This window comes from Leucoraja erinacea, chromosome 14 (genome assembly GCF_028641065.1).
Source record: "Leucoraja erinacea ecotype New England chromosome 14, Leri_hhj_1, whole genome shotgun sequence".
Classification (NCBI taxonomy): Eukaryota; Metazoa; Chordata; class Chondrichthyes; order Rajiformes; family Rajidae; genus Leucoraja; species Leucoraja erinaceus.
The window spans coordinates 52138280-52164056 of NC_073390.1; the positions used below are offsets into that span (position 1 = coordinate 52138280).

The 25777-nt window shown below is 43.8% G+C and overlaps 1 protein-coding gene across 1 annotated transcript in view; it reads left to right on the forward strand.

The window, feature by feature from the left end:
• The first annotated feature begins 4 nt into the window (after positions 1-4).
• Positions 5-25777, forward strand: part of LOC129703730 (SPRY domain-containing SOCS box protein 1-like) — a 206673-nt gene continuing 180900 nt past the window's right edge. The window contains 1 exon segment of the mRNA XM_055646418.1: positions 5-221. The gene's annotated coding sequence lies outside the window, so the exon portion shown is untranslated.

Here is a 25777-nt window from a genome sequence, read left to right on the forward strand (position 1 = left end):
GGGAGCGCGCAGCCGCCCCGGTCGGGTCGGGTCGGGTCGGGTCCGCTCCGCTGTCAGTACCGCTGCTGCTGCTGCTGCTGCTGTCGAGGGGGACATTGTCGCGGCGACTGTGCACCAGCAAGGCACCAAAGTTCACCCCAATAAACACAAGCTGAATGAAAGCCACAAGGAAGATTCATTTTCTCTAAACAAGCAAACACTTCTCCCCAGACTCCCGCCCGGTGAGTAGCTCGCTGGAAGTCGATTTTTTTAAAATTTGGAAATAAGTGTTGATTTGATTTTGCAATGTGCTTGAAATATGCTTTTCCCATTTTACAAGGAAATGTTCCAGGTCTGTGCATTTTTAAACCTAAACACGGCGTGCTCGGTAGATTCTGCTGTAATTGATCCATCTATTATATATATATGTTCTATGGCACATTGCTGGCATGTTTAAGTGAGCCCCTGTTTAAATGTATGATTTGAGGTGGATTAAGGAGTTTAGCCTCAGCTCACTTGCCTTCTACAGTTCCTCTGGGTCGTGCATGCGACGGGGCAGGATGCAATCTTGGTGTCTTGGTCCTCCAAAATATTCCAAATGGAATTTAAACTGGATTTAAATGGAATTTAAACTGGACGACTCAATCTTTGGAGTGAGCTGGTCGTATCTATCCAGGGTAGACACAAAATGCTGGAGTAACTAACTCAGCGGGACAGGCAGCATCTCTGCAGAGAAGGAATGGGTGAGAGCCTTCTTCGGACTGAGAGTCAGAGGTAAGGGAGAAACGAGGGATATAGACGGTGATGTAGAGAGATATAGAACAAATAAATTCAAGATCTGCAAAATAAAAAGTAACAAAGGAAGCAGCTGTTTGCTAGGTGATAACGATAAACTGGTGCGACTGGGGGGGGGGGTGGGGGGGGGGGGGGGTGGGATGGAGTGAGAGGGATTGCAGGGGTTACTTGAAGTTAGAGCAATCAATATTCATACCCCTGGGCTGTAAGCTAGCTGCCTTAGCGAAACATGAGGTGCTGTTCCTCCAATTTGCGTTTGGCCTCAGTCTCTGGCTGAGGACAGAAAGGTCAGTGTGGGAATGGGTAAGGGAATTAAAGTGTTTGGCAACCGGGAGACGGAGTAGATCAAGGCGAGGAGCTGGACTCGGCTAATATCCACTGAGTGCAAGGGCTTCCGCTGGCTTGGGCTGGTGCCAGGCACCAGTGGTCGCTGCTGGGTTAGAAATCCCCCAAGCATGGCAATTACAAATTAAATATTTACATTCAAATTAATCGATCTCACAATCTGGACCCCCTGCAGGCTTTTAATGGCAAGGTTTCCTTTCCTTTCCACCCCCCAACCTGGCTTCTGAATCAATGCTTCCTAGGCTGTTGATAATATGCCATTGAGATAAGAATTACTTGAAATGTCTTTTTCGATTTTCGATAACATTCCATAGGCATTCTTAAAGTGTTGAATGTCAGGTCACTTTTGTAGTTTTATACTATGGTACCTCTAACAACATAGCAGCAGAGTTGTGTATTTTATAGTCAAACTTGCTGCATTTGAGACTTTCACACTATTCTAATCATGTAATAACACACAATGCTGAAGTAACTCTGGGACAGGCAGCATCTCTGGGTAGAAGGAATGGGTGACGTTTCTGGTCGAGACCCTTCTTCAGATTGAGATTGTTTTGGTTTCCGGCTGAACTCATTTATAGATTCAATCAATTATTACTTCAATCGATGTCAGGACTGTCTTATGAAGAAAGACTGGATAGACTTGGTTTATACTCTCTAGAATTTAGGAGATTGAGTGGGGATCTTATAGAAACGTACAAAATTCTTACGGGGTTGGACAGGCTAGATGCAGGAAGATTGTTCCCGATGTTGGGGAAGTCCAGGACAAGGGGTCACAGCTTAAGGATAAGGGGGAAATCCTTTAAAACCGAGATGAGGAGAACTTTTTTCACACAGAGAGTGGTGAATCTCTGGAACTCTCTGCCACAGAGGGTAGTTGAGGCCAGTTCATTGGCTATATTTAAGAGGGAGTTAGATGTGGCCCTGTGGCTAAGGGGATCAGAGGGTATGGAGAGAAGGCAGGTACGGGATACTGAGTTGGATGATCAGCCATGATCATATTGAATGTCGGTGCAGGCTCGAAGGGCCGAATGGCCTACTCCTGCACCTAATTTCTATGTTTCTATGTTTCTATCAAGGTCTTATGTGTAGTGCCTTTGGAGCCCAGTTTTAAATGTCTCACAGCAGTTTGGACCCAATGAACTATTTCTGAGGCGCAGCCATTAGTAACATTAGAAATGCAAGCTCTCCTAAATAATCACCTGAAAATGATCACAGATAGAGTCATAGAATGATAGTGTGGAAACAGGCCCTTCGGCCCAACTCGCCCACACCGGCCAACAATGTCCTTCCTACATTAGTCCCACTTGCCTGCGCTTGGTCCATATCCCTCCCAACCTGTCCTATCCATGTACCTGTCTAACTATTTCTTAAACGATGGGATGGTCCCCGCCTCAACTACCTCCTCTGGCAGCTTGTTCCACACCCCCACCACCCTTTGTGTGAAAAAGTTACCCCTCGGATTCCTATTAAATCTTTTCCCCTTCACCTTGAACCTATGTCCTCTGGTCCTCGATTCCCCAACTCTGGGCAAAAGACTCCACCCGATCTATTCCTCTCATGATTTTGTACACCTCTACAAGATCACCCCTTATCTTCCTGTGCTCCATGGAATAGAGACCCAGCCTACTCAACCTCTCCCTATAGCTCACACCCTCTAGTCCTGGCAACATCCTCGTAAATCGTTTGCGAAATCTTTCAAGCTTGACAATATCTTTCGGATGACACGGTGACCAGAACTGAACACAATATTCTAAATGCGGTCTCACCAACGTCTTATACAACTGCAACGTGACCTCCCAACTTCCATACTCAATAATTTTATTTGAAAGAAATACTTATTGAAGTATTGCCCAGGGCATTTGTTCTTTGTAAGAGGGCCATGGATGTTTTTGCTTCCACCTGAGGCAGGGTTTTGATATTTCATCTGAAAGCCTGTTCTTTTAACTCTTGGACTGGAGAGACAGTGCAGAGTTTTGTGTTCACGACTCTGGAGTGAGACTTAAACGAAATAAAACAAATGATGACAAATACAAATTTAATCTTTCCTGTTTGGGACGTTAGTTTCGTTTTTAGTTGTCACATGTGTCGAGGTGCAGTAAAAATGCTTTTTGTTGTGTGCTATCCAGTCAACAAAAAGGCTATGCATGATTACAACCACAGTGTACAGATACAGGATTAACGGGTATAACATTTAGTCCAAGATAAACTCTAATTAAAGATAGTTCAAAGGTTTGTAGGTTAATTGGCTTGGTATAAATTATGTGTAAATTGTCCCTAGCGTACGTAGGGTTGCATTAATGTGTCGGCACAGATTCAGTGGACCGAAGGGCCTGCTTCAACGCTGTGTCTCTAAACTAAACTGAAGAATAGGGTTACTTTCCCCAACATCAACAGCTTCATTTTATGAACCTTTGCTGCTCATGGAGTCGGACAGCATGGGAAAAGCCCTTCGGGAGGCCCACTCCGTCCAACATGGTTTGGCGTGATGGCCCATATCTTGTTATCCATGTACCTGTCTAACTTAAGGTTTAAAACACTCTTTCCCCCGGCAGCTCTTCCATACATCCACCATGAAAAGGTTAAATCCTACTATAGCATTCCCCCCCCCCCCCCTCACCTTAAACTCGACTCTGGTGCTGGATTCAAAAGAGTCCGTGCATTTACCCGATCTGGTATCTCAGGCTTTTTGTTCATGGTTCTGAATATCATCTCATTTTCTCTCTCACTGATCCAGTGGTCTAATAACGTTTGCTTATGCTTCCACCTATTTGATATTTCTTTCACAGACACAGTTTTGATTGAAGCTACATTACTTGACAACAGTGTTATTCCCCTTCAACTTTCCCTGATATAACGGAGTCTGAAGCACGGGTTACGACCCGAAATGTTGTCTATTCCCTTCGCTCCATAGATGCTGCTGCACCCGCTGAGTTTCTCCAGCACTTTTGTCTACCTCCGATTTTCCAGCATCTGCAGTTTCTCCTTAAAAACATCTAGCTGGTGAGAGGCTGTTCAGTTTTCTGAATACAGCTGTCACCTATTCCATTTTCTCCAGAGATGCTGTCTTCCCCGCAGTTACCCCAGCTTTTTGTGTCTACCTTCAGTTGAATGGAGGTGCCTGTTCCTTGATTATGCTGGTGGCCTTGCCAAGGCAGCGTGAAGTGTAGATGGTCCATGGCAGGGAGGTTGGATGATCTTGTTAATATGACAATTAAACACTCTTTACTCTTGAGTAATGAAAAGGTTAAATACATTATAGCATTATCTTGACTCAAAAAATGTGTGTACTGGGTACCGGCTCCGGAGAAGAATAACGCTTATGTTTGTCAAACACAACACATTGTTGAAGTCGTGAAGTGAAGACTCTGCCTGTGATAATAGTTGAATGGAGGTGTATCTGGAGCATCTTGAAAAACACCTTTTATGTTTCATGGTTTCCCCGCAGTTAGCCTTTTTGTGTCTTCTTTTTCCATGGAGGTGCCCTCTATTCGGAAAGCCACTGAACATTTTGTGTCGGTGGACCAGATGAGGGTTTGTAAATCCCAAACACTGACTGTCCCACTTTCCACAATTGCTGCATTTTTTTTCAGCATTTAAAACATTTTATGTTTCAGATTTCCAGTCAGCCTTTCTTTCTTTTCCAGTCTATTCACTGAACGGACCTTTTTCCCCCCCAACCAAAGAATGCAGTGACCAAAACTGGGTCAAATTTGATGTACAATGGCGTTCTTGTCTGGTCATGTTGAAATGATGTGCAGATGCAACGATGGCTTCTTGGCATCTTATCTCTACCAGAGACAGGGAATCATGAAACCGGGGGCAGCTGAGAGAATGCCAATTAACAAGGAACTGCAGACACTGAAATCTTGAGCAAAACGCAAAAAGCTGGAGTAATAATTTGGACAGATACGTGGATAGGGTAGGTTTAGAGGGATATGGGCCAACCACAGGCTGGTGAAATTAGTATAGATGGGGCACTTTGGTTACTGTGGGCAGGTTGGGCTGAAGGGCCTGTTTCCACACTGAATTCCTTTATGACTTGGCTAGTTAGGCAGCATCTCTGGAGGATGTGGGTCGGTAGTGTTTCTGATTGGGAACCTCTTATGACTATTGAATACACCTCTTCACCCATAGATTATTAATATTGAGGCAAATGTCCCTACTGTTGTCTTATAGGATTTGACTTTCCACTTGTACAAATAAAGAACTGCAGATGCTGGTTAATGCACAAAAGGACACAGAGTGCTGGAGTAACTCAGCAGGTCAGGGAGAATCGCTGGAGAACGTGGATAGGTGACAATCAGGATCGAGACCCTTCTTCACTCTGAAGAAGAATTTCGACCCAAAACATCATCTATCCATGCTTTCCAGAGATGTTTGACCCTCTGAGTTACTCCAGCACTGTGTATCCTTTTTTGACTTTCCCCATGTTTAGAAACATAGAAACATAGGAAATAGGTGCAGGAGGAGGCCATTCGGCCCTTCGAGCCAGCACCGCCATTCATTGTGATCATCTCTGATCGTCCCCTATCAGTAACCCGTGCCTGCCTTCTCCCCATATTCCTTGACTCCACTAGCCCCTAGAGCTCTATCTAACTCTCTCTTAAATCCATCCAGTGACTTGGCCTCCACTGCCCTCTGTGGCAGGGAATTCCATAAATTCACAACTCTCTGGGTGAAAACGATTTTTTCTCACCTCAGTCTTAAATGACCTCCCCTTTATTCTAAGACTGTGGCCCCTGGTTCTGGACTCGCCCAACATTGGGAACATTTTTCCTGCATCTAGCTTGTCCAGTCCTTTTATAGTTTTATATGTTTTTATAAGCTCCCCCCTATATTTCTATAAGATCCCCCTTGGATCTGATTGTGGGATCAAGGCTGCATAGTTCAGTGCCATTATTCACAGAACCATCAGTTGACCTGTTAGGACTGTTTATGATATGGTTTAATTCTAAGTAAAAGCTATTACATTCCTCCTTGGGGCGTCCTAATCAGAAATAGTGTCTTTAATACCTTTGAAGTTCCTTCTGTAGCTTGAACGGATTATCAGAGCGATTTCAGGCCGTGGTTTTGAAATTGTGTTTGTAAACACGCATCGTGTGAGATTAGTTCAAATCACTTCAGTTTGTGTTTGAAGTTTTAGGCTCTGCATATTTGTACCTGTCATATGGAAATGTTCTGTCAACTCGGGAAGGCTGATGCAAATTGCAAGCAGTTAGTAAATTGAAATCTGATTTATTTTCAGGTCTCGTTTATGCTTCACATAACTTGGGAGGATTTTTATGTAGTTTCCTTACTGTTGCATTCTAGAATCATGGTTCTTTATTGTCATATGTCAAAAAAGTAGTAAACACTGCCCAGTCCATCATCGGCTCTGACCTTCCTTCCATCGAGGGGATTTATCGCAGTCGCTGCCTCAAAAAGGCTGGCAGTATCATCAAAGACCCACACCATCCTTGCCACACACTCATCTCCCTGCTACCTTCAGGTAGAAGGTACAGGAGCCTGAAGACTGCAACAACCAGGTTCAGGTATAGCTACTTACCCACAGCCATCAGGCTATTAAACCTGGCTCGGACAAAACTCTGATTATTAATAACCACTTTCTGTTATTTGCACTGTACCAGTTTATTTCTTCATGTGTGTGTATATATTTATATCATGGTATATGCACACATTTATCTGTTTTGTAGTAAATGCCTACTATGTTCTGTGTGCTTAAGCAAAGCAAGAATTTCATTGTCCTATACAGGGACACATGACAATAAACTCACTTGAACTTGAACTTGAACATGTACCGAGGTGCAGTGAAATTTCATTTTTGCGAACAGCTCAGTAAAAGTCGTGTGCAGGAAGGAACTGCAGATGCTGATTTACATAGAAAAAAGACAGAAAATGCTGGAGTGACTCAGCAGGACAGGCAGCATCTCTGAAGAGAATGGGTGACGATTCGGGTTGAAGATGAAGGGTCTCAACCCGAAACGTCACCTATTCCTTCTCTCCAGAGATGCTGCCTGTCCCGCTGAGTTGCTGCAGCATTTTGTGTCTACCTTCAGTAAAAGTATTTCTCTACATTAGCACAATCTTGGTTAATTACAAGTGAATAGGAAAATAAATTTAATAGGAATGGTACGCTGATACAGTACACAAGAGTTGCCATGTTTTGAAGCCATTTTTCAGGATTCATGTCATTACAAATATAGTTGTCAACCTGGCCAAAAGGCCATTGTCCGAACATGTTGCAGGTAATGGTGAGGGGGGGGGGGGAGGGGGGGGGGGGGGCAGGTGGGGGGGCTTTTGCATTTTGGTGCTTGAAATTGTGCAATATGGTGCATACTGTAGTGAGTTTTTAACTTACACTTGAATGCAATATTTATGCTTTAAATTGGATTAGCTATGAATAAGGTTAGGCTAAATTACATTCCTAATTACATTCCACAGTAGAGCCCAGGCACTGATCAACAGGTGCAGCACATGAATGATCTTAGTATATTCATGCATGGTAATCAGATTATAACACTTGGCCCATTTTGACCAACCTTGGTCTCACTGCACACCTGGTACTACTCCTGGCCCTGACTCCAGTTGCATACCTTCTATCATTCCTGACCCTGAGTCCAGCCTTACACCTGGCCCCCTATTCTACCCTGATCATAGCTGCTTACCTGCTTAGGTTCCCAGTGCTGGACACTCCCATTGTCCCAGCTTTCACTGCACACCTAGTACTATTCCAGACCTTGACTCTGGATGCACACTTGGCCTTGCTCCTAGCCCCTCTGCACTGACAATATATCTGGCCCACACATAAAGCCCCATATCTGAATCCCTGGACTTAACCTATTATGTTCAAGTCCACAGGTGCTTATCTAATGCAGTAATCTTTTATGGGACACTTCACAGACCAAGTTTTGTATAACAAAATTTGCTACATCCATTGGCTTCCGTGTCAACTAACATGCTAGTTACTTTGTCAAAGAAGTCATCAATTGGTTGAACACAATTTCTCATCCATAAAATTATACTCACTCAGCTGTATAAGCATTCTATTACCATTTCCTTCATTTTCCTAACAAACTGTCCTGAAATCATTTTCACTCCCAATATTTTCAGTATTTTGCTGTCTTCCTCTCAGCTGGGACTTTTCAGAAATGCAAAGTCCAATAACTATATATTTAAGCAATAATATTTCATTAAATGGGATCTTATGAGTACATAATATTGTCTGTGGTATTTATAACACAACAATGATAAAAAGATTTTTGTTTTGATTGCACCTACCAACATGCATACATTATTATATTACAGTTAATATGTACCGAGGGCAAATTTTTGTTCCAATGATCCCCATTTCTAATTACTTTTACATTGAAGTGATTGAAATCCAAGTGAAGTTTAAATGGCATCAGAAAAATAAAACCTCCGGAATGGATGATATTCATTACGTGGTTGGTTGGGGTCAGTATCAGCACAATTACTATATTAAACTTTGAATCTTCAGATGTCCTGGTTCAAGCTAAAACTAAAGACAAATAATAACCTCCTCACACATTCCCCTGCAAGTATCTCTGTCACTCCTTTAAAATATTCCCCTTCTTTGAACAAGCTCTTAAACATCACATCTGAATCTGTTTCGATCTGATTACACTCCTTGAGGATGTTCATATATGTGTTCAATTAATAAAATAACGAGATTTGGGACATTTCTATTCAACTTGTCAAAGGGGGATGTGGTTTGAAATAGTCAGTGAGGTAAACAAACATAATGGTTGAGCGGCAAATGACAATAGTGCTGCCTTCCCAATATTTTACTGAAGGAAATAATGGGTTATCGGGGCTGTATGTTGTGACAGACAGCCTGACACCTTGCATGTCATTTTAATATTACACTTATCCCATCTCCTTGGATATTCCATATTAATAAATTATGGTTTTGTCAACTAATTACGAATCAGGCTAATTACAAATCAATAACATTAGCCAATTCCGAAACACGAAGTGCTGAGCATTTAGATCCAGACATTACGGATAACTGGCCTCAGTTGCCCGCTCACATCTGGCAGTGCTCTCTGTCCGAACCAAGGGCCATGGAACGTTTTTGAAAGTGGGAAGTCTGAGCGATCGCTGAGACTGGGGGTACCTGGTGAGAGATGGCCTCGGGGGTACCCGGCGAGAGAATGGAGCAACCGAGTGGGGAGAGGGTGTGGAAGTAGAGTGTCCCCCCCTCCCACGCTAAGGACTTTATGAAATTTGATGTATTAAAATCATGTTTTAGTGCATTGTAAAAGTATGATTTCAACGTTTTTTTGTTTGAAGTATTTTTAAGAGGTAACTTTTTATAGGGTAAATGTTTCCACACAACGGGTTGGTGGGTATATGGAACAAGCTGCCAGAGGAGGTATATGAGGCAGGGACTCTGTACCTTGGTGCAGGTGACAATATTAAAACCTTCCGTAAAACTTATCTCTGCAACCAAATGCTTGTGATTTTCCCAGCCACGCTTCCTGCTAGACATCTGGGCTCCAGAGACTGGGTTCAATCCGGACTACGAGTGCTGTTGGTACAGAGATGGTACCTTCTCCCTGTGAGCATGTGGGTTTTCTCCGAGCGCTCCGGGTTTCCTCCCACATTCCAAAGACATCCAGATTCAGATCAGATTCAGATTCAGACTTTGTAGGTTAACAACGAAATGCATTAACCTGCAACATGCAACTTTGTAGGTTAATTGCGTTCTCTAAATTGTCTCTAATGTGTAGGTTAGAACTAGTGTACGGGGGATTGCTGGCTGGCTTGGACTCGGTAGGCCGGCGAGCCTGTTTCCACGCTGTATCTCTAAACTAAACTAAACGCTGGGCACTGGTGCCACAATCTGTTCCAGCTGATCCCGGGTCTCCAGTGGATAGTGTGCAGTATGTGCGCAGCTGTAAGTGACCTGTGTGCCAATGTGTAAGCTTTTTCTCTGTCTTATCTGGTGGCAGCACCTCGATACCATTATCTAACGGCATGGCCTAGGGTTTCAATTGTACTGGCCAGAGGAACTCCAGGACTGTGGCCACAGCTCAGTGCCTCCGCATTGATCCGCTGCTGAGCCACCATCCAGTTTGAGATGAGTAGCACTTTCCTCCAGGAGTTTACTGGCAGGATTAAAGTCACTATCCTTGCTCCTCCCCATCCATTCAATTTATTCTCAATTACCGACTTTCCAATGACGAGCGTCTCATTAGTAACTTGATCTTTCTACTAATAACCCGAGTGAGGTGAACTCAGTATGATAAATGTACATGAGTTTGTTTGATACACGTACCAAGGAAATAATTCAAAGGCACAGCTTGTTTTGGAAGATAAGCCTTGTGATTGTACAGTAAAGAATATTTATATCTTTAGCAATTGAAAACGCAGGGGAGGGCCAACATTTGTTGAGCAACAGATCAACTGGTAATTCAACTGGAAATGCAGCTCAGAATGATGTGTGGTTTAGGACCATTGATGGCTATGGATGAGGGGATGATGAAGAGGGAGTCTTAGTTTTTAAAATCTGAGTACACTTCTGTTGCCAAGGAGATGGGAAAAGGACACCATACAACAGCAAAATGCCCTTGAGATATGAAGTGAAGTTTGTAGAATGTCGGATAAAGTGAGCTGCAGATGGAACCAACCCCATGGGAAGGAGGTCTATCTCCCTTACCTGTTCACGTCTGTGTTTGACTCCAAACGGACCAAGGTAGTTCACTCCTACCTTCAGAAGGAATTAGGAATAGAAAATGTATGCCAGCATTGGTTGCAATGTGTGTGTCTCAAGAAAAAGTATATAGAAAAAAAATAGACACAAATAGACTGAGCGGGACAGGCAGCACCTCTGGAGAGAAGGAATGGGTGACGTCTTGGTTCGAGACACAAAACCTTACTCATTCCTTTTCTCCAGAGATGCTGCCTGTCCCGCTGAGTTACTCCAGCATTTTGTGTCTTATCTCCAGCATCTGCGATTCCTTCCTCCATAGAAAAATGTATTTAATTTAAATTTGTCGTTGTTGGTTTGCCAATTGTCCAGCAGCTTAATCTACCTATAAACTAACTAACTGAACCTTATTGACTAGCATGCCCTGGAATTGTTGCTTGAAGGGCCATGTACTAAACAGGGATGTTGGTAGAGCAGTGTAACAGGTCTTTGAGGAGGGGTGCGGAAGACATCACTCGTGGCCCCTTTTAAACTCTGAGCAAATGTATTTATGTTTTTAGACAAAGAAAATGATGCAGATGCTGGGAATCTCTCTCCCCACCCCCGTCTCCCCCTCTCAGTCCCCCTCTACCCCCCTCCCCCGTGTGTGTGTGGGGTAGTTAGTGCGCATGTGAAGCCGCAGCAACCCCCCCACCGCATGTTGGGGAAACAGACCCGGCACGTCTGCACTTGGTCTAGACTAAAAACAGAAAATTCTGAAAATAAAGCAGGGCAGCCCACCTCATTAAACAGAGGATACACTTATTATATTGGATCAATTATTATTTTAAAATTACAACTGGGAAAAATTATGATGTAAATAGGTTTCAAATTCCAAAGTGTAGGAGTAGGTGAGGGAGACAGACATATGATTGGGTGGTGGGCAGGAGAGATAAGGTGACTATAGGGTGCGGTTGTATACAGTTGTGATCTTCTTCCATCGTGTCCATATTCAAATGTTGTCATCGCTGTTATCATCCAGAAGGGATAGCACTCAAACTATTTACTATAAGTGGTGTAAAGTAGGGAATATTTATTGGTTGTATTTTCTTAAACTGTTGTATTCTTGTACATACTGCAAAGTTTTTGCTGATTTTTTCCATTTTTTCCCCCTCGTACGTTTCATAAGCAGTTAGGCCATTTGCCCTATCAAGTCTACTAGAGTATATGGGACATGTTGGCTGGTGTCGGCCCGTTTCAATGTTGTATGGCTGATTCAATCATTCCCTCTCAACCCCATTCTCCTGCCTTTTCCCCGCAATCCCAAACTCTCATGGTTTAAATGTTTTAATGTTTATGAAATCAAGCCACTTTTTTAATTTGGCTATGAGGAATATGGCCTGTCATGGCCAAATAATCCTAGTCATGGGGCCTTTCAACAGCTTCCTGATTTTATTTGTTTTTAATTTGAAACATTTAGTTCTAAGCCTTCACATTTCATGTGAGTAACACCACTCATGCACTGTAAAATTAATTGTTAAAATGTTAATCTGGCATTAAATCATGTTATGTGGACTAAACACAGGAAGTTGTTTATATCTAGAAGTTGAATGTATCAATTGAATTAGCTATAGAGAAGGTTGGTAAAGTGGCACCTCCATCTCCAGAACCTCAGGACAAACCTGATGTCAGCTGCTGTCTATGTGCATGTTACATCTCTGTTATCGTCCAGAAGGGATAGCTCGCTAGAATTTAGATGATTGAGGGGGGGGTCGTATAGAAACTTACAACATTCTTAAGTGGTTGGACAGGCTAGATGCAGGAAGATTATTGCCGATGTTGGGGAAGTCCAGAACAAGGGGTCACAGTTTAAGGATAAGGGGGAAGTCTTTTAGGACTGAGATGAGTAAATCATTTTTTACACAGAGAGTGGTGAATCTGTGGAATTCTCCGCCACAGAAGGTGGTTGAGGCCACAGTTCATTGGCTATATTTAAGAGGGAGTTAGATGTGGCCCTTGTGACTAAAGGGATCAGGGGGTATTGAGAGAAGGTAGGGATGGGATACTGAGTTGGATGAACATATTGAATGGCGGTGCAGGCTCGAAGGGCCGAATGGCCTACTCCTGCACCTATTTTCTATGTTTCTATGTACACTCTCTCCCTATGTGTGGGCCTCCCCTAAGTGTTCTGGTTCCATGCCAAATCCCATAGGCGCACTTGCTGGGTTAATTGACTACTTTAAGTTACTCTTTTGTGAAATAAGTGGTACCAAAAAAAAAAATCTAAATGTAGCGGATGGTTATTGGTTTAGTTTGACTTAGTGTTGTTCGTTGTCACGTGTACCGAGGTACAGTGAAAAGCTTTTGTTGCGTGCTAACCAGCCAGCGAAAAGACAATGCATGATCACAATCGAGCTATCCACTGTGTACAGATACAGTATAAAGGGAATAACGTGTAGTGTCAGGTAAAGTCTAAAGTCAGGAAGAAGGGTTTTGGCCCAAAACGTCGCCTATTTCCTTCGCTCCATAGATGTTGCTGCACCCGCTGAGTTTCTCCAGCATTTTTGTCCGCCTTAAAGTCTAATTAAGGATAGTCCCAGGGTCTCCAGTGAGGTAGAAAGTAGACAAGCCGTTTGAATGACAATAAAAGGCATTCTCTTCATTCTATTCTATTCTAGTAACTCTGGACCGCACTCTAGATGTTGATAGAATGGGTCAGTTGTTGGATAACAGCTGGGAAGAGATTGTCCTCGAATCCAGGACAAGGGGTCACAGCTTAAGGATAAGGGGGAAATCCTTTAAAACCGAGATGAGAAGAACTTTTTTCACACAGAGAGTGGTGAATCTCTGGAACTCTCTGCCGCAGAGGGTAGTCGAGGCCAGTTCATTGGCTATATTTAAGAGGGAGTTAGATGTGGCCCTTGTGGCTAAGGGGATCAGAGGGTATGGAGAGAAGGCAGGTACGGGATACTGAGTTGGATGATCAGCCATGGTCATATTGAATGGCGGTGCAGGCTCGAAGGGCCGAATGGCCTACTCCTGCACCTAATTTCTATGTTTCTATGTTTCTACCCTAGATTGTGGAAATGGGAGAGACTGAGGTCCAGGCCAAAAGGAAATAAGGAGTGGGGGGGGGGGGGGGGGTGATGGCGTGGACTCAAAGGCTTAAATGGTGCAGTAGGAAGGAAAGAAACTGGATATAGGTAAATCATTATAAAGTGAGCTGGCAATTATTAAACTGTTGACACAAAATAAATAATTTTGTAAATGGAAAAAGCAATATTCGGATACATTAAGGAGTCTGTTCGAGGACGTTGAGCTTGGCGGTGAGCTTGGCTTCAACATTGAGCTGCAGTACCGCTAAACCTCGCCAGTTGGGGGCATTTAACGGAGCCGTCTGGCCTGGGCAGGCATGGTGTTTAGCGGCCTGCAGACGCGGGAAAGACATTGCTTTCGCTTTGCGTGCTTATGAGCCTGTAAGCTACTTGTGGAGGAGGCCGTGTAGAGGCTGTCTTTGTCTCCTCCATTAACGAGTCCTGTCTCCTTCATGTCTGTATATCAGTTATATCTCCATCCAAGAAATGAATACGGACGGGTAAACCTCCATTATACTTCTATCACAAATATATCCATCCCTGGAGGGGGAGTTGGGTCAGTACATCGTGTACCAGGCTGCTTTATAATTTCACTCTGAGTCCTTTACACTTCTAATCAAATCTGCTTGCATAAAAGCCAACTTACTGTTTGCTTACACAGCTGCTTGCTGTACCTGCATGTTAACTTTCAATAATTCATATGCAAGGACATTGTCGTTCCTCTGAACTGTAACACCGTACAAATTTTCACCATTTAGAAAATGAATGCTCTGCTTTTTTTAGTTCAATGGATACATTTCCACATTTGTTGACATTAGATTCCATCTAACTTGTCCATGCTAATTATTTTAACCTGACCATATCTAGCCAACAGCTGTCTGCATCTTCCTCACTGGCAACAGCCTTGTATCTATTTCTAAGACTTTCTCTCCAGCTCTGCTATATTCTCCTGAATCTACACGGACCCCAATCCTCTTCCTCGATTCCATTTACTAGTTCTCCAGAATTTCATCTGTCCAGGAATGTTTAGTATGTTGAGTTCCAGCCAGGTGTCTTTCATCCCCACATCATAATTCTGTAAGGCTCGTGACACTAGCACCTACAACTTTAGTGAATTTCCTTACATTACTTTAATCTTTGGGATTTGTGTTCTCTCCTGAAGTGGTCCTTTCTAAAACTCTACCACTTGTTGCTCAAACACCGTTATCTCCCAATCCTTTTGTGCACCTTTCCTCTTCTCCTTTACACTGCTACATGCCTGTATCCAATCCCTGAAAAATGTGGGTGAGGCACAGCACAAGCCAACTTTCTGAGATAACCTTTGTCTCAGTTCTATTAAAGTGCAAATGTGGTCCAACCTTAACGGGTGCCACCTCCCCCGTATAGCTCTCAATGCTGCAGGAGTTTAAATCACATACAAGATACAAGATTCAAGATACAATTTATTTGTCATTTGGACCCCTTGAGGTCCAAACGAAATGCCGTTTCTGCAGCCATACATTACAAACAAATAGACCCAAGACACAACACAATTTACATAAACATCCATCACATCGCTGTGATGGAAGGCCAAAGAAACTTATCTCTCCACTGCACCCCCCCCCCCCCCCCCCCTGATGTCAGAGTCAAAGTCAAAGCCCCCGGCTGGCGATGGCAATTGTCCCGCGGCCATTAAAGCCACGCCGGGTGGTGCAAGGTCGCACACCGGGTCTTGGTGTTAAAGCCCCCGGCGTGCGCTCGCAGAGTCCCGCGGCCATTCCAAGCCGCGCGGGGCGGTGCTGTAAGGCCCCGCTCCAGGAGCTCTTCGACCCCGCAACTCGGGCGGGAGAAGTCGCCGTTGCGGGAGCCCTGAAAAGCAGTCTTCCTCCAGGGACCCACGGGCTCCCGGTGCCGCCGTCCGCCAGACCCGCAGTAGCAGCCTCCGAATCTCCGGAGGTCGGGCCGCAGCAGCAGCAGCGCTCCACCACCGCTCCACCCGCTCCGGACTCGGCCAGCTCCGCGACGGTGAGGTGAGTCGTCGGCACCAGAGCCCCCGGTCTTCCTGTTGGAGGCCGCTCCTCGTTGCAGCCCCAACGACAACGGAGACCCGACAAAGAAAAGGTCGGGTCTCCCGTGCAGGGAGAGATTTAAAAGTTACCCCCTCCCTCCCACCCCACCCCCCCCCCCCCACACACACACCCCAACAAAAAATAACAAAAACTACATAGAAAGCATAGACAAAAAATAATAAAAACGCAGACGGGCTGCAGAGGCCGCTGCTGACGAGAGTCGCACCGCCTACCGGTCAATACCACCCTGTGCCATCCCTCCGATCATTTGCTCTTTCCTCCTGTTGCCACATCAACGTTCCAACACTGCACCTACCTCTCCACCTCCTCTACATAACCCCCCTTGTGATATCACAGTCACTATTTCAAAATGCCCATCACCTCCATTGGTCTCTAATGCTGAGAAAGTGACACAACAATAGTTCGATACACACTCGTATTCCTCTAGGTGGTCTTGTCTGAAGTTAGATAATCCTTTCTGCTTTTGCACAGTTCTGTAGTTTTCAAGTAAGTGCAGAGATAAGGACAAGTAGTCACTGTACCGACATCTGTGTGCAGTGTAGGTTACACAAAAAAGATGGAGAAACTCAGCGGGTGCAGCAGCATCTATGGAGCGCAGGAAATAGGCAACGTTTCGTCCCGAAACGTTGCCTATTTCCTTCGCTCCATAGATGCTGCTGCACCCGCTGAGTTTCTCCAGCTTTTTTGTGTAACCTTCGATTCTCCAGCATCTGCAGTTCCCTCTTAAACTCTGTGTGCAGTGTAATGGGTTGCACATTAATAAATATAATAACTTGTCAAACAACAATTTTTTTAAGTGTGCTTTTGCATTTAAAGTATTTTCTTCTCAGTTCAAAAAGCTGCCTTGATTTAAAATGGACCACGTAAATATCACTCTGCTTCATAACATTACCGACCCACTAGTCCAGTTGCTTCATTATGTAATTGATACAAACAAGTTATGAAACGTGTATTTATTTCACAGAATAAGATGCGAGTTGTCAATTTAAAGCAATTTGGCATGAACCGCTTTTTAATGTATGCAGGTTATTAATTTTTCATCATCTGGGTTTGCAGAAAGTTTTTTTTTTTGGCAAAATTGTTCCATTTTATATTTGTAAATTGGAGCCAAATAAAACTTGGAAAGGCATAATGAATGTTGCACTGATTTTATTTTTTAAATCATGTCCTAACAAATCAGAATTTAATAACTATTAAAGAGGAGGGAAATTCCCTAATTAACAAAATATAAATTCACCCATTTGCTGAAAGATTTTGCTGAAGACACTCAGCTGGAAACTCATCCTAAGATTCTGGAGTTTCTGTAGAGTTCCTTCCATAAACACTTAGAGACCACTAACCACTCTTTTTAAACTCATCTTCACTTCCTTGGGTCTCCCAAGACTGGCCTTTGCATCTTTCTCTTCCTCATCTCTCCTTTGTCGCGAGTTGGTGGTGGAGCTCCAGTCAACTTAACTTTTTTTGTGCTGCTCATGGTTTAAACTAGATGTTGATAAGTGATAGGAGCAGAATTAAGCCATTCACCCCATCAAGTCCTCCCCGCCAGTACATGGCTATTCGATCTTTCCCTCTTAACCCTATTCTCCTGCCTTCTCCCCATAACACCTTACTTCCCCATAACTTTTCGCCTGCTTGCTGCCTTTTTGTCCTCCTCTCTCTTTCCACCGCCTTCACCCCACCCCCATGACATACTTCCAAACAAAATGTCCTTGCCTTCCTTTTATAGAAACATCGAAAAATAGGTGCAGGAGTAGGCCATTCGGCCCTTCGAGCCAGCCGCTATTAAATATGATCATGGCTGATCATCTAAAATCAGTACCCCGTTCCTGCTTTTTCCCCATATCCCTTAATTCCTTTAGCCCTAAGAGCTAAATCTAACTCTCTCTTGAAAGTTTCAGTCTTGTGGGTTTCCCAATCATGGCATAACTTGTAAGTTTTTATTTACACCGTATCTGCTACTTAAATTCCTTTTTTGTCCCTTTCTATTTGTCAGTATGTGGTGCATCAAAATTGGAATTTGCAATCCTTTTAGATTAAGCAAATGTAAAAATGTTGGCAGATTGTTGTTAAAGTAACATTGTTTTGCATCTACGAACATATTCACACAGTTCGCAACAGTGCAATTTCAATGTAAAACTCTCATTTGGAAAAATAATCAATTATATTTCAATGTAAAATGTATGCAGTGCTACCCATTCCATGGCATGGATGGATTGGTTATTAAAACAATGACTATCAAATGAGATACTATACCAAATGTCTGCCAATATCCTTCTGCTCCTGATTTTTAATAAACGTTTTTCGAAAGGTGATCTTTTGTTGTATGTTCACCCTTCCATGTTGAACATTTTGCTTCCTTGTTTTAATACAAGGTTGACAATAACCCTTCAGTATATCAACCACTGGGCCCTTTGTTCCATTGGACCTCTGATGCTATGTTGGTTGACTATGTTGGGTTGGAAGGAAGATGGGGAGTGTGGGGCATTGTAACTATCTTTTATCATTTGAGACCACACCTAATTATTGAGCCACAACACAATATAAGCAATTTGCAGAGAATTAACTTCATCTACAACTCTGCTAATCAACAACTCAAATATATCATATATAGTTTTTAACTTTACCTTTCCTGCAGTGAAACATCCCATTGCTCATATTGAGTTTGATTAAACTTTCCTATGTAGCAGGTTGTGCACAAATCTGTTATTTGGACATACTTCCGCCATTGTGAAAATATACATGCTCAGAAATATCTTAACTAAACATCTAATAATTATCAATCAATAACATTTGAAGGGATGATATTGTAGATTTACAGTATATAAACTAGACCATAAATTTATTTTGTGTAGGAAGGAACTGCAGATGTTGGTTTAAACCGAAGATAGACCCAAAGCCGGAGTAACTCTGCGGGACAGGCAACATCCCTGGAGAGAAGGAATGGGTGACTTTTCAGGTCAATGGCCTGTTTCTTTTATCATCGTTACTTCATTCATTGTTCTACATCTCTCTACATCATCGTCTGTATCTCTCGTTTCCCTTTCCCGTGACTTTCAGTCTGAAGGAGGGTCTCGAGCCGAAACGTCACCCATTCCTTCTCTCCAGAGATGCTGCCTGTCCCCCCGCTGAGTTACTCCATGAAATTTATTTTCACGGTCTTGAAGTTTACATCGCAAGTGCTCTATAGGAGATGTAATGTCTTCTGCTCCATGTGCAATTGTCAAGGAGATGATTTTAATTTTTTGTGTTTCAGTAACTTTAGACTGTGTGCTGTTAGTCAGAGTCTGGCATCATTTGAACTCTTGTGCACAAGTCGAGTGAAATAATTGGATGCCAAACCAAGTGAAATAATTAATGCCAATCCAATGAAGGAACAAGTCTCTTTATACAATGGTCACTGTTGAAGGCTGGCCAATGAGGCACAGGTTTTGCACGTGCAATTTCCCCCTCACCGTTAAATTTAAAGTATGGGTGCTATCCTAATATTTAAATTAAATGCAGATGGGTTTGAAGGTTCTGTACAAGAAACCCCTTGAGCAATTTTAAATCCAGCATGACAGTGCACTGCTGCAAATGATGTCAAAACCAAATGGTGTGAGTCTGTACCCTCCAGGGAATCTCCTGTCTGCTATTGTCTGAAATTGGGTCGAGTCCAGACTAGTAAGTTCTAGTGAAGCAGAAAGACTAAATATATACTTGTGCAGTGCCAGATAACATCAGAAAAAGAAGGCTTCCATTACAAAACAGCGCAAGACGATGACGTCCAACGTTAAAATACGTTGAATGTAAGGCTGAGCTTTCATTTGACTAATATAAAGATGTTGGTTTCTTGTTATAAACTGGCCATCATATCAGTTTCATAAAATAGCGAAGGAATTTTCAAATTGGTTGTTTATTTAACTCAAAAGGAATAATGTTATTGGGTCGAAGATGAACACAAAATGTTGGAGAAACTCAGCGGGACAAGCGGCATCTCTGGAGAGAAGGAATGGGTGACGTTTCAGGTCGAGACCCTTCTTCAGACTGATTTTTTTTTGGGTGGTTCAGTATTTTTTTTGCTGGTCTGTTTGTCAATACCTGATGTGCTACAAATAATGAGAACCCGTTCATTTTCGAGTGAAATAATTGCAAAGGCATATATTTTTAAACCTTGATGTGCGATGAAGATAGCTGGTACATATTTGGGCCTAGATTTACGATATTATTTCAGCAGGTTACGGCAGTTTACCCAAGTGCACTTTTGTAGAAAGGCTTAGAAACATTGAAGTTGGTAGTTTGGCCTAATTTTAAGTCCAAATTATTATTCTCCCTTGTTTAATTAAAAAAAAATTAAGTGGTATTATGTGTTATTTTTTTCTTTTAAGAACCATTTGTTTAAAAAGGGAGGGAGAGTGAAAAAGGGGAATTACAGACCAGTTAGTCTAACATCGGTGGAAGGGAAACTGCTAGAGTCAGTTATTAAAGATGAGATAGCAGCACATTTGGAAAGTGGTGAAATCATTGGACAAAGTCAGCATGGATTTATGAAAGGTAAATCATGTCTGACGAATCTTATAGAATTTTTCGAGGATGTAACTAGTAGAGTGGATAGGGGAGAACCAGTGGATGTGTTATATCTGGACTTTCAGAAGGCATTCGACAAGGTCTCACATAAGAGATTAGTATACAAACTTAAAGCGCTCGGTATTGGGGGTTCAGTATTGATGTGGATAGAGAACTGGCTGGAAAACAGGAAGCAAAGAGTAGGAGTAAACGGGTCCTTTTCACAATGGCGGGCAGTGACTAGTGGGGTACCGCAAGGCTCAGTGCTGGGACCCCAGCTATTTACAATACATATTAATGATTTGGACGAGGGAATTGAATGCAACATCTCCAGGTTTGCGGATGACACGAAGCTGGGGGGCAGTGTTAGCTGTGAGGAGGATGCTAGGAGGCTGCAAGGTGACTTGGATAGGCTGGGTGAGTGGGCAATAAAGTATCATTGATTTGAATCATTGCATAGATTAACTGGCAATTGGAAATGGTGTCGGTGGATCTCAGCAAAGAAAGATTTGTGGACGGAGCGGTTCGAGGAGACGGTTAGCTGATGGGTCTGTGAGGGAGAATATTTTATGGAGTAATTTGGAGATATTATAAGGAATTGGGTCAGTTTAGTTTAGAGATAAAGCATGAAAACAGGCCGTTCGGCCCATTGAGTCAATGCCGACCAGCGATCACCCCATGCACTAGTTCTATCCTACATACTAGGAACAATTTATTGGGAGAACATACCAACTCTGTACAGACAGTACCCATGGCCAGGATCGAACCGGTGTCTCTGGCGCTGTGTGGCAGCAACTCTGCCGTTGCGCCACTGAGCTACCATAACTTATTGTTAAACAATAATATTAAGTTATCAAACACTTGCTTTACTATCCTTCAAAATGGGATGGATTATGACTGATGAGACAAGCTGGGAAAGAATGAATGAATGAATGAATGAACAAATTAATGAATGACTAATGGGTTATTGTCACGTGACAAGTCACAGTCATATACTTTGTTTTGCGTTCCCAAGGTAAGCATAGAGCCAAGACATAAATTGTGTCGGCAAAGTTACGTATCCCAATAGACAATAGACAATAGGTGCAGGAGTAGGCCATTCGGCCCTTCGAGCCAGCACCGCCATTCAATGTGATCATGGCTGATCATCCCCAATCAGTACCCCGTTCCTGCCTTCTCCCCATATCCCCTGACTCCACTATCTTTAAGAGCCCTATCTAGCTCTCTCTTGAAAACATCCAGAGAACCTGCCTCTGAGGCAGAGAATTCCACAGACTCACAACTCTCTGTGAGAAAAAGTGTTTCCTCGTCTGTGTTCTAAATGGCTTGCTCCTTATTCTTAAACTGTGGCCCCTGGTTCTGGACTCCTCCCATTTTAACACAACCCATTTTAACACAACCCATTTGTGGTCCCCCTTAGTTTTGGGCGGTTACCCCGTGCCAGGTCCCCCTTTCATCTCGGAGGCACATCTGCCCTCTGACAGCCTCATGGTCCACCATTGACCTCAACCCCCCGGCCCCTTACTCGAACTCAACCCCGACCACCAGCCCGAAGCAACATCAAAATATAATCATTCAGTGTCCGCACATCCCTCCGCACCCATCCCTGCCCCATCATTTTCTGTGGCTTGCTGGTAAAATGAGGTACTGTTAAACATTGATGGTGAAAGTCTTTCTGTAAATGAGACATTATATAGCAATGTTACAAAATTTTGAGATTTAAAAAATCAAGTCTGTAATTTATCCCATCAGATAAAGCATGAAAAGAAGTTTAATTTGACACCAAATTCACTTTCATATCTCAAGTATTTAAAACGTTATGGCCATTTTCATACTCGGAAATTAGCATCTTGTTCCCTATTGATTTTCTATGGACATAACAAAAAAGCTGCGATCGTGTGCTGTCAAAAGCCCATAACCTTCTTAAAAAATTAAGAGAACTGAATGAAATTTTCAGTTATCATAGATTGAAGCATTCTGAAACAAATATAATAAAATCTGAAGAAGGGTTTCGGCCCGAAACGTTGCCTATTTCCTTCGCTCCATAGATGCTGCTGCACCCGCTGAGTTTCTCCAGCTTTTTTGTGTAACCTTCGATTCTCCAGCATCTGCAGTTCCCTCTTAAACATAAAATAATCTTACTTGGATGACCTGAAATTAAAACATATAATTAGTTAGTTACCCAAGTGTAGCTAATTTCAAACTTCAATTACTAGATCTAAACATCTATCCATTTCTTAATAAATGATTAACATTTTTAAATAGCCTAAGTGTCCAAATAATATTCATAAATAATTCACAATAAAACATGATTTTATAATCTCATTTACATTAATTTGTAGGCTAAATGGAAGGAATTTAGTGTTCAATTGCTATAAATTAAAGTCCATTTTAAATCAGCTTTCTAGTGGGATCCTGTGAACGCGCTGGTTTAGAACGTTCACATGCAGTAGATTTGTGCCTCAAATGCCCAGAAAAATACTGCGGGATATAATGGGCCCAAAATGAGCTACTCGCAACATTAAACTTTGTATAAAGGAATCTTAAGAAGCCCTTTTTAAAGTAAAAATAAACAGCCTACCTTCTGTTATGTGCTCTATGCGACTCTGACAGCTGCCGGTGGTCGCGGGTTTAGAGATTGATTTTTAAACTACTATAACTATTATGCGAGGCCTTTAAAACTAATAATAGCTTTTGCGACGGGGTCTTCCAGCGATTTTTCGTTAATAATTAACTAGGCTGAACATCTTCGATTTGAACAGCCTAGAGAAAATCGCGTTTTAAACCCGCCCCCCTCTAAACGGCGCCAAAATCGCGCACACCCGCAGCGACAGATTTTCAGCGACGCTTCAGGTACGCTTTGCAACATACCTACATTATAAAGAAACATCGACTGAGTCAATGTTAAGCAAATATCTAGATCAATAAAAGGATCAAGGACTTGCCGACTCAACTTGGTGATTAAGATGTTTAAGAGGGAACTGCAGATGCTGGAGAATCGAAGGTTACACAAAAAAGCTGGAGAAACTCAGCGGGTGCAGCAGCATCTATGGAGCGAAGGAAATAGGCAACGTTTCGGGCCGAAACCCTTCTTCAGACTGATCGGGGGGGGGGTGGGTGGGTGGGACAAGAAACGGAAAAAAGGAGGAGTAGCCAGAAGCTGGGGGATGGGAGGAGACAGCAGGGGAGCTGAGGAAGGGGAGGAGACAGCAAGGACTAACAAAATTGGGAGAATTCGATGTTCATGCCCCCGGGGTGCAGACTCCCCAAACGGAATATGAGGTGCTGTTCCTCCAATTTCCGGTGCTGCTCGCTGTGGCCATGGAGGAGACCCAGGACAAAGAGGTCGGAGGCGGAGTGGGAGGGGGAGTTGAAGTGCTGAGCCACCGGGAGGTCAGCTTGGTTATTGCGGACCGAGCGGAGGTGTTCGGCGAAACGATCGCCCAACCTCCGCTTGGTCTCACCGATATAGATCTGCTGACATCTAGAGCAGCGGACGCAATAGATGAGGTTGGAAGAGATGCAGGTAAACCTCTGTCGCACCTGGAACGATTGCTTGGGTCCTTGAACGGAGTCGAGGGGGGAGGTAAAGGGACAAGTGTTGCATCTCTTGCGGTTGCAAGGGAAAGTGCCGGGGGAGGGGGTGGACCGAGAGGGAAGGGAAGAATTGACAAGGGAGTTATGGAGGGAGCGGTCTTTGCGGAAGGCAGATATGGGGGGAGATGGGAAGATGTGGCGAGTAGTGGGGTCACGTTGGAGGTGGCGAAACTGACGGAGGATTACTTTTTGTATGTGACGGCTGGTGGGGTGAAAGGTGAGGACTAGGGGGACTCGGCCCTTGTTGCGAGTGCGGGGATGGGGAGAGAGAGCAGTGTTGCGGGGTATGGAAGAGAACCTGGTGCGAGCCTCATTTATGGTGGAGGAGGGGAACCCCCGTTCCCTGAATAGTGAGGACATTTCAGATGTCCTGGTGTGGAACGCCTCATCCGTGGAGCAGATACGGCGTAGACGGAGGAATTGGGAGTAGGGGATGGAGTCCTTACAGGAAGCAGGGTGGGAAGAAGTGTAGTCCAGATAGCCATGGGAGTCAGTGGGTTTATAGTGTATGTCGGTTAGAAGTCTATCACCTGCAATGGAGATAGTGAGGTCAAGGAATGGTAGGGAAGTGTCGGAAATGGCCCAGGTGTATTTGAGTGCCGGATGGAAGTTAGTGGTGAAGTGGATGAAGTCAGTCAGTTGTGTGCGGGTGCAGGAGGTGGCACCAAAGCAGTCGTCGATGTAGCGGAGGTAGAGGTCGGGGATGGGGCCCTGGTATGTATTGAACAAGGATTGCTCAACGTAACCTACAAATAGGCAGGCATAGCTGGGGCCCATGCGTGTGCCCATAGCTACGCCTTGTATTTGGAGGAAGTGGGAGGAGTCGAACGTGAAGTTATTGAGGGTAAGGACCAGCTCCGCTAGGCGGAGGAGAGTGTCAGTGGCTGGGTATGGGTTGCTTCTCTGGTCGAGGAAGAACCGGAGGGCTGTGAGACCATCGTGGTGGGGGATGGGGGTGTATAGTGATTGGACGTCCATGGTGAAGATGAGGGGGTGAGGGCCTAGAGAATTGAATGCGCGGAGACGACGGAGAGTGTCTGAGGTGTCTTGGACATAGGTAGGGAGGGATTTAACCAAGGGTGATAGGATGGAGTCAAGGTATTTGGAAATGAGTTCGGTGGGGCACGAACAGGCGGAGACAATGGGTCTTCCGGGACAGTCAGGTTTGTGGATTTTAGGGAGAAGGTAAAATCGGGCTGTGCGGGGCTGGGGAACGATGAGGTTGGAGGCTCGGTCGGGTAGGGCATTGGAGTGGATGAAGTTGGTGATGGTGCTGGAGATGGTGGCCTGGTGCTCGTCAGTGGGGTCATGGTCCAGGGGTAAGTAGGAGGAGGTGTCCGATAGTTGGCGCGTGGCCTTCTGGCTACTCCTCCTTTTCCCTTTCTTGTCCCCACCCACCCCCGCCCCCGATCAGTCTGAAGAAGGGTTTCGGCCCGAAACGTTGCCTATTTCCTTCGCTCCATAGATGCTGCTGCACTCGCTGAGTTTCTCCAGCTTTTTTGTGTAACCTTGGTGATTAAGATACTTGATGTTGAATGCTGAAAGTAACGGCATTATGTGGAAAGTGATTGAATTCATTCTCTCTTTGTGCGATGTATTCACTAACTCTGAAGATCCATTACTTTCAGGTGGGTGTTGCTGTATGCCGACACGGTCATATAATGTAGCTTTTGTAATTGTTGTGTCTATCTTCGGTTTAAACC